Source organism: Sceloporus occidentalis, unplaced genomic scaffold (assembly GCF_023333645.1).
Source record: "Sceloporus occidentalis isolate IW3139 unplaced genomic scaffold, rSceOcc1.0.p SCAF_2, whole genome shotgun sequence".
Taxonomy (NCBI): Eukaryota; Metazoa; Chordata; class Lepidosauria; order Squamata; family Phrynosomatidae; genus Sceloporus; species Sceloporus occidentalis.
This window is the reverse complement of record NW_028316982.1, coordinates 266,185,555-266,197,165: the sequence shown is the minus strand read 5'-3', so window position 1 is coordinate 266,197,165 and position 11,611 is coordinate 266,185,555.

Genomic DNA, 11,611 nt, shown 5'->3' with positions numbered 1-11,611 from the left:
GTTCGAAGGGAGTGGTATTCTTTGCATTCATGTGGTCATTCTGTGTTCTAGAGCACAAAAAGGTACCTCATGTATCCTAAGACACTAGTGTCACTATGGCTGGCTTCATCCAGTGTGGTAACTCATGGTGTCACCTCGCCAATGATTTCTTACCATACCACACCGTATAGAATCCTTACAGATTTGTTTTGTACTAATGTTACTCGTATGTCATAATTCCCATATATCACTGAATGGCAAGAGTTGTGACATAAACAGCGAGCAAAAATAAAATTATACCTTTAAATAAAAAAATTCACATGCACAGCCTAAATGCATTTACATGTACATAGTATCATGTGATTAAAGTGGAAACCTGGTAAAACATGTTGGTTTTCAAGAACATTTTAAAAGAGTAAAATTAAAAAACAAACAAACCCAGAGGTCTCTCTATTCTTCTCCCTATTGAGCTTCATTCTACTCACACCTTTTGCTGAGCTCTAGCTTTTTAATGGGATGCAGGTGAATGCCACAGCCTGCCAAAAGGCAAATATGTGGGGAGCTGTTGTGTCACACACAACTTAGGGTGTCACCTGGTGTGGTCCACAGTGGTTCCCAGTGACATTCCTGTCCTAAGAAACTGGATTTTGAACCGCTTATCCCTGGGATTTCTGTTGGGATCCATAGAGGTATCAGTCATCTTCAGACAAGAGGAAGTGGGAGAAATGAGATTATAAGGGAGGGAATAAGGAAGAGCAAAAGAGGGGTTATTGGTGGGGTTGATGGGAATGGGGTTTTCAAAAACTCCTGCAACTGGTTTTTTTTCTCCCATGCTCACAACAGGAGTAAAATCACCAATGAAAAATTTCATCTTTTGAAGGCTTCAGTGGTAGCTTTTGACACAAACCTAAACCGCAGCAAAAGTAATAATCACATTTCCCCCACTTGTAAGGGAAATGTATTTTATTTTTTGTTCTTTTCAGATACATAGCCATGTTAGTTGAGACTATCAGTATGCAAAGGGATGAACTATGAAATAACTATGAAAAAGAAGTTGTAGCTTCAGCTTTCATAGTCTTGAGTCTACTTGCATCTAAAGGAGTAGACCAAGTCTACGAAAGCTTATGCTACAGCATCTTTCACGCAGTTACTCTCATAGGTGCTACAAAATCCCTTTGCATACTTTTTTTCCATTTTGTTAACTATTCACTAACTGCAAAAGTCCCCATTCATCAATATTTCTATTTCTATCAATAATAACAGTATTCTGGAAGTCCAAGGTATCTGGAGGGACAAAAGGTGTACATTAGTTTTGAAAGTTGGCGTTCATCTTTCTTCTGTTTCCTACCTTTATTGTTATGTCCTATCCATGGTTGAAACATGCCAAAATCTAATTTGAGCTGGCCATTGTCTAAGAGGAGACCAAAAAGGCATGAATTCTCAATCATATCATTCTGGATGATCAAGTCTACCCAGTAAGTCACTTCTGAAAAGGCACAGACCATTTCATTTATTATTGGTAGTATGTGAGTTGTTGTATTGTTGTGTGCCTTTAAGTTGTTTCTGATTTACAGTGACCCTAAGACAACACTATCATGGGGTTTTCCTGGCAAGATTTGTAAAGGGGGGGTTGCCTTTGCATCCCTCTGAGACTGAGAGTGTGACTTGCCTAGGTCACCCGGTTGGGTTTCCATGGTCGAGTAGGGATTCGAACTCTGGCCTCCAGAATTGTAATCCAATGCTCAAACCATTATACTGTGCTGGTGTAGTGGTATGTGAATACTAACTCTTTCAATATCAACATGATCCTTCACTTTGTTTCAGTTTGGGATGGGGACTAAAGGCCAAACTAGAGGTGTGTGTGCACTAGACAATGACAGAATTCTGATGCCACTTTTGTTGCCATAGCTCTGTGTTATGGAGTCCTAGAATCTGTAGTTCATTGATGAATTTTGATATTTTTCACTGAAGATGTCCTAGTATTTGCCTATAAAGAATTCTCAGAATCTCCCAAAAGTGCAATTCTCAGGATTCCATACAACAAGCCACAGCTGCTGCTGTTGTTAACCGCTGTCAAGTTGACTTTGACTTATGGTGACCCTATGAATGAGAGATTTCCAAGTCACTGTGTTATCAACAGCCCTGCTCAAGTCTTGCAGATTCAGAGCTATGGCTTTCTTGATTGAATCTATCCAACTGGAATGTGGTCTTCCTCTTTTCTCCCTTACCAAGCATTATTGTCTTTTCTAGTGAATCATGTCTTGGAGGCTAAAGAAGCATAAATGTGACATAACTGTGTAGCATGGTTACATCCCCCAAAAGGACATGTGATAATTCGTATGTTTCCCCAATCATATGTAAAGCATGGTCAATGGCCTTCTTGGTGGCTGCTCCCAGGGCTTGGAGCTCCCATCCTAAGGAGGTTAAAATGGCTCCCTTCTACTCTTTATGCTGATTAGCAAAAACTTGGTTATTCCAACATGCTGTTTGGTATTGATGGTGTGCTTTGTGATATTTTATATCCTGTCTTTTTGCAATTTTTAAATGGTTTTAATCTTCTAGATAGTTTAGCTTCTTTGAAAAATAATAGGCAAAACCACCTCTGAGAATTCCTAACCTGGTTAGTACTTGGTTGGGATACTGCCAATGAACAATGGATCATAGAATCATAGAATCATAGAATCATAGAATCATAGAATTGGAAGAGACCGCATGGGCCATCCAGTCCAACCCCCTGCCATGCAGGAAATCCAAATCATCAAAGCATCCCTGACAGATGGCCATCCAGCCTCTGCTTAAAGACCTCCAAGGAAGGAGACTCCACTACACTCTGAGGGAGTGTGTTCCACTGTCGAACAGCCCTTACTGTCAGGAAGTTCTTCCTAATGTTGAGGTGGAATCTCTTTTGCTGTAGCTTGCATCCATTGTTCCGGGTCCTGTTCTCTGGAGCAGCAGAAAACAAGCTTGCTCCCTCCTCAATATGACATCCTTTCAAATATTTAAACAGGGCTATCATATCACCTCTTAACCTTCTCTTCTCCAGGATAAATATCCCCAGCTCCCTGAGTCATTCCTCATAGGGCAAGATTTCCAGACCTTTCACCATTTTAATTGCCCTCCTTTGGACACGCTCCAGTTTCTCAACATCCTTTTTAAATTGTGGTGCCCAGAACTGGACAGAATATTCCAGGTGGGGCCTGACCAGAGCAGAATACAGTGGCACTATGACTTCCCTTGATCTAGACACTATACTTTTATTGATGCAGCTTAAAATTGCATTGGCCTTTTTAGCTGCCACATTGCACTGTTGACTCATGTTCAACTTGTGGTCTACTTGGACTCCCAGATCCCTTTCACATGTAGTTTCATTCAGCCAGGTGTCCCCCATCCTATATCTGTGCATTTTATTTTTCCGCCCTAAGTGCAATACCTTACATTTCTCCGTGTTGAATTTCATTTTGTTAGCTTTGGCCCAGATTTCTAGTTTATTCAGGTCATTTTGAATGTTGATCCTGTCCTCTGGGGTATTAGCTATTCCTCCTAATTTGGTGTCATCTTCAAATTTGATAAGTGTGCTCCCAGTTATGTCATCCAGGTCATTGATAAAGATGTTGGATGGGAGACTGCCAGCTACTGTAAGCCATACTTTAGAAGAAGGAACCTTTTCTGAGTATCCCTTAGCTAAGAAAAACTATTGGAATTCATGGAGTTGTCATAAGTCAATAGGCGGCTTGAAAGCACATGCACACATGCATGTATGTATGTAGACAGCATGGTGTAGTGCTTTGAGTGTTGGACTATGATTCTGGAGAATCTGGAGATTAGGGCTTGATTCCCTGCTCAGCCATAAAAAACCACTGGGTGATCTTGAGTGAGTCACACACTCTCAGCCTCAGAAAATCCCATGACAGGTTTGCCTTAGGGTCACCATAAGTAGGAAATGACTTGAAAGCACACAACAACAATAATGTATGTATGGTGATGTATGGCAGTGAAATTATGCTTTCTAAGTCGTGCAAAGTATGAGGATCTGACTCCTGCACCTTCTTCTCTTGCTTTGGCCCAGCCAAATCACTTGGGGCCATATAGAAAGGGCTGGGATTAAATACAGGATTCCTTCTTGACTGTTAAAACCACTGGCAGACCTTGAATGGAGACTTTACTACATGTAAAGCTGGGGTTACACCCTAAGGAGATTTCTACAAGAAATATGGATTTCCCTGAAAAAAACCTTATAACTTGAAACAGTTTGCATAATCCTGGGGATTTAAGTAAATGTTATGTCCAAATATAGGTAATGAAACCTTTCTGGCCTTTAAAAAATGAAACAGAAGCTAGACCAGGAGCAGTCTGAATAAGAGGAAGGAGGGGAGCAGTGGGGTGGCTAGCTTTAAGACTAAAATCGAGAACAGATTCTCTCCTCCATTGATATTTGACTTCACTTTAACTGTCATGGCTGAATGCTATGTAATTCTGGAACCTGTAATTTTGTGAGATATTTAGCCTTCCCTGTCAGGGAGTTCTGGTGCCACACAAACTACAAATCCCAAGATTCCATAGGATGGAGCCATGACATTTGTGTGTGTGTGTGTGCCTTCAAGCCACCTGTTGACTTGTGGTGACCCCATCAATTCCATGGGGTTTTCATAGGCTGTGGGTACTCAGAGGTGGTCTTGCCAGTTCCTTCCACTGAAACATAGCCTACAGCACCTGGTATTCTTTGACAGTCTCCCATACAAGTATTATTATTATTATTATTATTAACCTTTATTTATGAAGCGCTGTAAATTTACACAGCACTGTACATACAATCTTTTTAGTTAGATGGATCCCTGCCCTCGGGCTTACAATCTAAAAAGACATGACACAGAAGGAGAAGGGAGTGGTGGAGGGAAAGGGTAAGAGGTCCAGCAGTTCCTCTCTATCTCCGAGGCCTGGACCAAGGCAGATGGACTGGAGGGAGGGCTTGGCTTCATAATGGATGGTTAATCTTCTTCCAGGGAAAATACATACTCTCAAGTAGGATAATACATATACAGTACATAGCAATACAGGAAATGGTTTGATAAACAGGCACCAAAAGAACATCAAATAGTAAGTGACAATTATGCAATGCCTGGGAAGGCTTCTCTGAACAGGATGGTTTTCAACTCCATTTTGAAGCTGGTTAAAGAAGTGATGGCTCTTGCTTATGGGGGAAGAAGGTTCCAGGAGTGAGGGGCAGCAAGTGAAAAGGGGTGAATCCGAGATGGGGCAGAGGAAATCCTGGGCTGTGACAGCAGACCTTGACTACCAGAACGGAGGGCCCTGGTGGGAAGGTGAGGAGAAAGAAGGTCTGATAAGTAAGGAGGGGCCAGTCCATGGAGTGCTTTAAAGGTTGACAGCAGGAGCTTATACAGAATGCGGAAAGGGAGGGGGAGCCAGTGAAGGGATGCCAACACAGGAGAGATATGGTCAGAGCGGTGGGTGGATGTGATAATGCGTGCAGCTGAATGCTGAACAGAGATTAAAGGACGGAGGTGAGAGAGAGGAAGCCCAGCCAAGAGGATGTTACAGTAATCCAGTCGTGAGATCACTAGAGCATGGACCAGGATCTTGGCAGTCGAGGCTGAGAGATATGGTCGGATTTTGGCAATATTGTACAAAAAGAATCTACAAGCCTTGGCTGTGGTCTGGATCTGAGGGATACACAACAGAGAAGAATCAAAGATAAAACCAAGACTGTGGGCTTGCTGGACTGGTTGAATAGAAATGTTGTCCACAGAGACAGAAAAGGAGTGTTGAAGGGTGGGCTTAGGAGGAAAGACAAGAAGCTCCGTCTTGGACATGTTGAGCTTCAAACGCCGATGGCGCATCCACTGCGAGACAGCTGTGAGGCAAGACGAAACTTGCTGTTCAAGCCTTGGAGAAAGGTCAGGGGCGGAAAGATACAACTGGGTGTCATCGGCATACAGATGGTAGGAAAAACCAAAAGAACTAATGAGTTTACCTAAGGACAGTGTGTAGAGAGAAAACAGAAGGGGACCCAGAACAGAGCCCTGGGGAACTCCAACAGATAAGGGAACAGGTGAAGAAGTCTGACCACCTGCAACTACTGCAAAAGATCTGCCAGACAAGTAAGATCTAAACCAGTCAAGAACAGAGTCTGAGAACCCAAGGTCAGAGAGTATATCAACTAGAAGACAGTGATCAACGGTGTCAAAGGCTGCAGGCAAATCGAGAACAGAGTAAAGGCCATTAGCCTTGGCCTGTAAAAGGTCATTTGAGATCTTAGTGAGAGCAGTCTCTGTAGAGTGCCTTGGGCGGAAACCAGACTGAAAGGGATCGAGGATGGAGTTGGCTTCAAGAAACTCAAGACAGCGCGAAAAAACAACCCGTTCCAAAACCTTAGAAAGAAAGGGAAGAAGAGAAATCGGACGGTAGCTAGACAAAGAGGAGGGGTCAAGAGAAGGTTTTTTCAGAATTGGGGAAATGAGAGCATGTTTGAAGTACTAATCATAGTTGACCCTACTTAGCTCCCAAGATCACGTGGGAACTGGTGCTTTTGGGGGTATTTAGACCAATTTTGCAGTGTGGCAGCAGCCTTAGTGAGATAAATCCATTTTGTATTTAATCTGAACTTGAAGGAGGTATCCAAGAGGTATCCAAGACACATTTTGGGACTCCTTCAAATTTGAACTAAAACCCAGAATGGATTCCTTAATCCATTGATATGTGAGCTACCACTAATAATAACTCATTTTTAAACCAATAATACTCTTGCATCTCTGCAAAGTTATTGACTCTTCTAACAGAAGAGATGGAGAGTTATCAGTTTTTTTCTTCTAGCTTCTTTCCAGTTTAAAATCTCTCCCAGTTATGAAAAAATATACTGAGAATTGAAGAATCAGAGTGCAGCAAGAGTGGAAGCAGTTTGCCATATAGATAAAATGGCCATAGGAGAAAGGGTTAAACATTTTCTTTTCACTACATCTGCTCTAACCAAAATGGCTACCTCCTACAATTGCTTTTCCTTTGAAAAAGATACAGGTTGAGTCTCTCATATCTGGAATTCTGAAAACTGAAATACTCCAAAAAAAAAACCCAAAACTTTTTAATAGGTGGCTGGTGTAGTGACACCTTTGCTTTCTTATGGTTCAATGTACGTAAACTTTGTTTCATGCACAAAATTATTAAAACATTATTGGATTAAATTACGTTCAGGCTATGTGTACCAGGTATATATGAAACATAGATGGATTTTGTGTTTAGACTTGAGTCTCATCTCCATGATATCTTATTATGGCGGTACATACAAATCCAAGTATACCAAAATCAAAATAGATAAATCAATCAATCATAAATCCAAAACACTTCCGGTCCCAAGCATTTCAGATAAGGGAAACTCAACTTGTACTCACGTGATTCTGCAGCCCAAGTAGTTTGCAAGTGAAACAGAAGCTGTGTAACTCCCGTATTCTGCATTCAGCACGGAACACAGTTGGTGCTAAATCAATGTTAACAATCAATAAATATTAGTATAATAAATAACACGACACTTTTGAAGTGGAGGATTTTGCAAAGCCAAGTTATCACTGAAGTGCCAACATTTCATGGCTTCAGAGTAGCTGACACGCTCAATGATGGCCAATCATTTTGGCAAGCGTGCGGCAAAGAAAGTCCAAAGGATGAGATAATGCCCCTTTCAAGTACACTAGAGAATATGTATGAGAGCTTGGGCAACCTTTAAAAGCATCAAACTAAGACTGGGGGCAGTGAAAGAAAGACTGCTGGAAAGTTTTCTTTTCCCTCAGTCCCTATTTTTGAAGCCACTGATATACTACTACTACTACTACAGTTTGTTGATGTTGTGGGTCTTCAAGTCATTTCTGACTTATGGCAACCCTAAGCCATATCATGGTTTTTTTGTAGCAGAATTTGTTCAAAAGGGATTTGCCATTGCCTTCCCCTGAGGCTGAGAGCATGCGACTTGCCCAAGGTCACCCAGTGGGTTTCATAGTCAAGCCAGGAATCAAACCCTGGTCTATTATTATTATTATTATTATTATTATTATTATTATTCTAGTGGACTAGTGTGTTATCCAGCCACACATGGTGGGAATTTGGGCTTCTTTGAGAGGAGAGGTAATTCTTGAAACTGCCAGGCTTCGCGGTTTTTACCAGAAAAAAACCAGTGGAAATAGCATTTTTGTATGTGTAACCATCCATGTGCACTTGGCTAGTGGCTGGTCTACATGTACATTTTTGCATGTGTAGCCGTCCATTCAACATTTTTGGCAGAGGGCAGGTGAATAGATGCTAATAGATGCAAAGTTATGGAGGAAAGTGAAGACAATTAACTGTCAATGCGAATGTGCAAATACCTGCAGAGATTTGAATAATACATTTACATGTCGACCAGCCACTAGACAAATCAGAGCAGTTGGAAGGTATGGTGTAATAGTTTAATTCTTTTTTAATATTGTTCTTTTGTATTTTTTTAAAAAAGCTATGTTGTATTTGTTTTAATTTGCAAGCTACCTTGAGTGCTGGTTTTGGGGAGAAGGTGAGATATAAATAAAGAAGAAGATGACAAAGAGGAGGAAGAGGAAAAAGAAGAAACAATAGCAACAGAAACAGCAAGAACATGTATCTGAGGAAGTAGGCTGAAATCTAAGAAAGCTTATGTTACCAACTTATTTCTTTCAGTTATTCTCAAAGGTGCTACAAGATCCCTTTGCATTCTGAACAACAACAGTAGTTGTCTACTCTTTTGTTTTGTTATCAGTTTGTCTTTTTAAAGTTAACTTCTCATTCTCAGATCATGAGGCTGGCTGTGACTATTTAGAGGGGGGCATAAGTGAAGAATTATTTTTTTTAAAAGTTCTAATTTGCTAACTACTACATTTGGTTAATTCAAAGTGTTTCTGTAAGCAACACAAAGCCAAAAATTGCTGCCTCCCGCATTCACTGTCTCTTTGTGTTTGGCTCACCCGCTCCAGAGATTGTGAACGGGACGTGTGTGTGTATGTGTGTGTGAGGGAGAGTACAAAGTTGCTGTGCCTTAATCCAAATTTTGAAAGCCAAGCAGAAGAGGAATTGCAAATCCAGAGTTTTTACAAATGCAGCAGAATTTTCAAGACGGAATTCTAGAGGGGCAGACTGAGCTGCCACTACTAATTCTGTTAAAATTGAATATATTCAAAATGAACTAAGGCTTCTATTGATGGTATTGATTCTGGGACACATTAAAAACCAAACAAACCCTGGAATTAGTGAGGGGAGGAGACAGTGTGAGTCATTATGAGGGAGATGTTCAAACTGGAAAAATTATGTGGCTTTCAAGACAGACTGATCTGAATTTATAAAGAGCAAAGAGGTCCCTCTGTTACCTGTGAACGCTGTGGATGATTCAGTTTATGCAATGCCATTAATGCTGACCCAGGCTATGCATTAAGTGGGCAGGAGCTGTCTATCATTTAGGCTATGAGAAAGGAACCTTTCTGCTTTGTTTTAGTGGCCAAGGAACAATGAAGGAGGTCAAGAGACTATGGAGTGATACAGCTCTCTCCCAGCTAGCCCTCTCCTTTGTTCTTCGCACAGTGGGAAGAAAAAGGCCTCCATCCATTTTTGTACTCCCTTTGCAAGGTTGTTCACAACTCGGCAGAACAACAATGCTCCTTTTGTCCAACTATAGTGGGGGATGGATTCATGTGGCCTTCCAAATGTAGTTGGACTACAACTCCCAGCATTCTTCACCACTGGTTAGGGCTGATGGGAGTTGCAATTCTGGAGTGCTGCATGCTTCCCATTCCTGGTCTATATTTCCTTCCATTTCTCCAAAGGAACGCACGGAGACACATGAGATTCTTTTCCTCTCTGCTTTATCCTCTCAACACTCTGTAAGGGAGGACAGACCATGAGGGAAGAACACAGTGTCACCAAAAACTAGAATCTAAGGCCCAAACTCCACATCAGCTACTTAGGCTCTGTCCACATGCGCCAAACAAAAAGTCCTCTGACCCTTTCCCACAGTGACCAATCTGGATAGTGCAGGGTCCATTCCCCAGTTCTGGTGCCAGCCGGCTGGCCAATTTAGCACCAAACTTGAGTTATAACACTCTTAAGACAGATTAATAAAAAAAAGCTCACAATTTGCTCCAGATCTTCCTGGAAGATCCAGAGCCCTCAGTCGCAATGCCGAGTGGCTGTTTACAATGCGTCCTGCTGTGCCACTCAGCGCCACTGCCCTGCCACTTTGTTTCACTCACTCTGAGATCAGAACAAAGTGCTGAGTTCCTCGTTCAGTCAGTGACCTGCAGTGACAGTGGTGGTGCCGGGTGGCATGGTGGGATGCATGTGTAAACAGCCACCTGATGTCACAATGGAGTGTTCAAGGTAAGCAGAGTATGTTGGGGCAGCTTCGGGGCCAAAATGCCTGGCTCATGTGAACCCAGGCCTTATTAAGTATACTTAACCAAGTACCAACTCCAAAGAAGGAGAGCCCACCACTTTCTGAGGCAGTCTGATACTCCAACTAATGTTTAGTTGGAATCTCTTTTCTTGCAATTTGGATCCATTGGTTCATATTCTAGTCTCTGGAGCAGCAAAAAGCAAGCTAGTTCCATCCTGTACATGACATCCCTTAAGTATTTAAAGGTAGTGAGCATGTCACCACTCAGTCTTCTTTTTTCCCAACATACCTAGCTGCGTCATTTGTCATAAGACGTGGTTTCCAGAACTTTGATCATCTTGGTCATCCTTCTCTAAACATGATTCAGCTTGTCAATATCCTTCTTGAGAAGTTGTAGTCCAAAAACATACCTCTTCTAATCTCTGGTTAAAGCACTGGCCTATCTAGTATCTGTCTAAAATTTCAAACGGAGTCTTCCCTAGTCCTATCTCAAGATGCAAGAGGTCAAACAGGAGACTTGTGAATGCTCTTAACTAGAGCACTTTTTAAGTGAGGTACTAAGATCCTGAAATGCTTTCCTTCTTCAGTTCTGATTAAGAAATGATTATATGTCCCTTGATTTTATTGCACAACAAGTACATTATTAATAATTATTAAAATTTATTTATTATTAAATTTTATTTATTATTAAATTTTATTTCTAGAGTGCCATAGATTTGCATGGCGCTATACAATATAAGTAGCCAAAATACAGATAAAAGCCTGCCTATGGTGTACAGTCTAAAAACAGAAGAAAATTAATAAAATATTGATATTGTTATCATCCTAAGATCAAAACCAAAATCATAAAACAATAATATCATAAAACAATATACAAGCCTGCAGTTCTGCAGATTCATAATTAGAATTATCAAGACCACAAGGGCCATCCAGTCCAACCTTCTGCCATGCAGGAACTCACAATCAAATCATCCCCGAGAGATGGCCATCCAGTCTCTGCTTAAAGACCTCCAAAGAAGGAAACTCCACCACTCTGATGCAGTGTGTTCCACTGTCAAACAGCTCTTACTGTCAAGAAGTTCCTCCTAACGTCCAGCTGGAATCTCTTTTCCTGTAGCTTGCAGCAGAAAACAAGCTTGCTCCATCCTCAATGTGACACCCCTTCAAATACTTAAACAGGGCTATTGTATCACCTCTTAACCATCTCCTTTCCAGGCTAAACATACTCAGCTCCCTAAT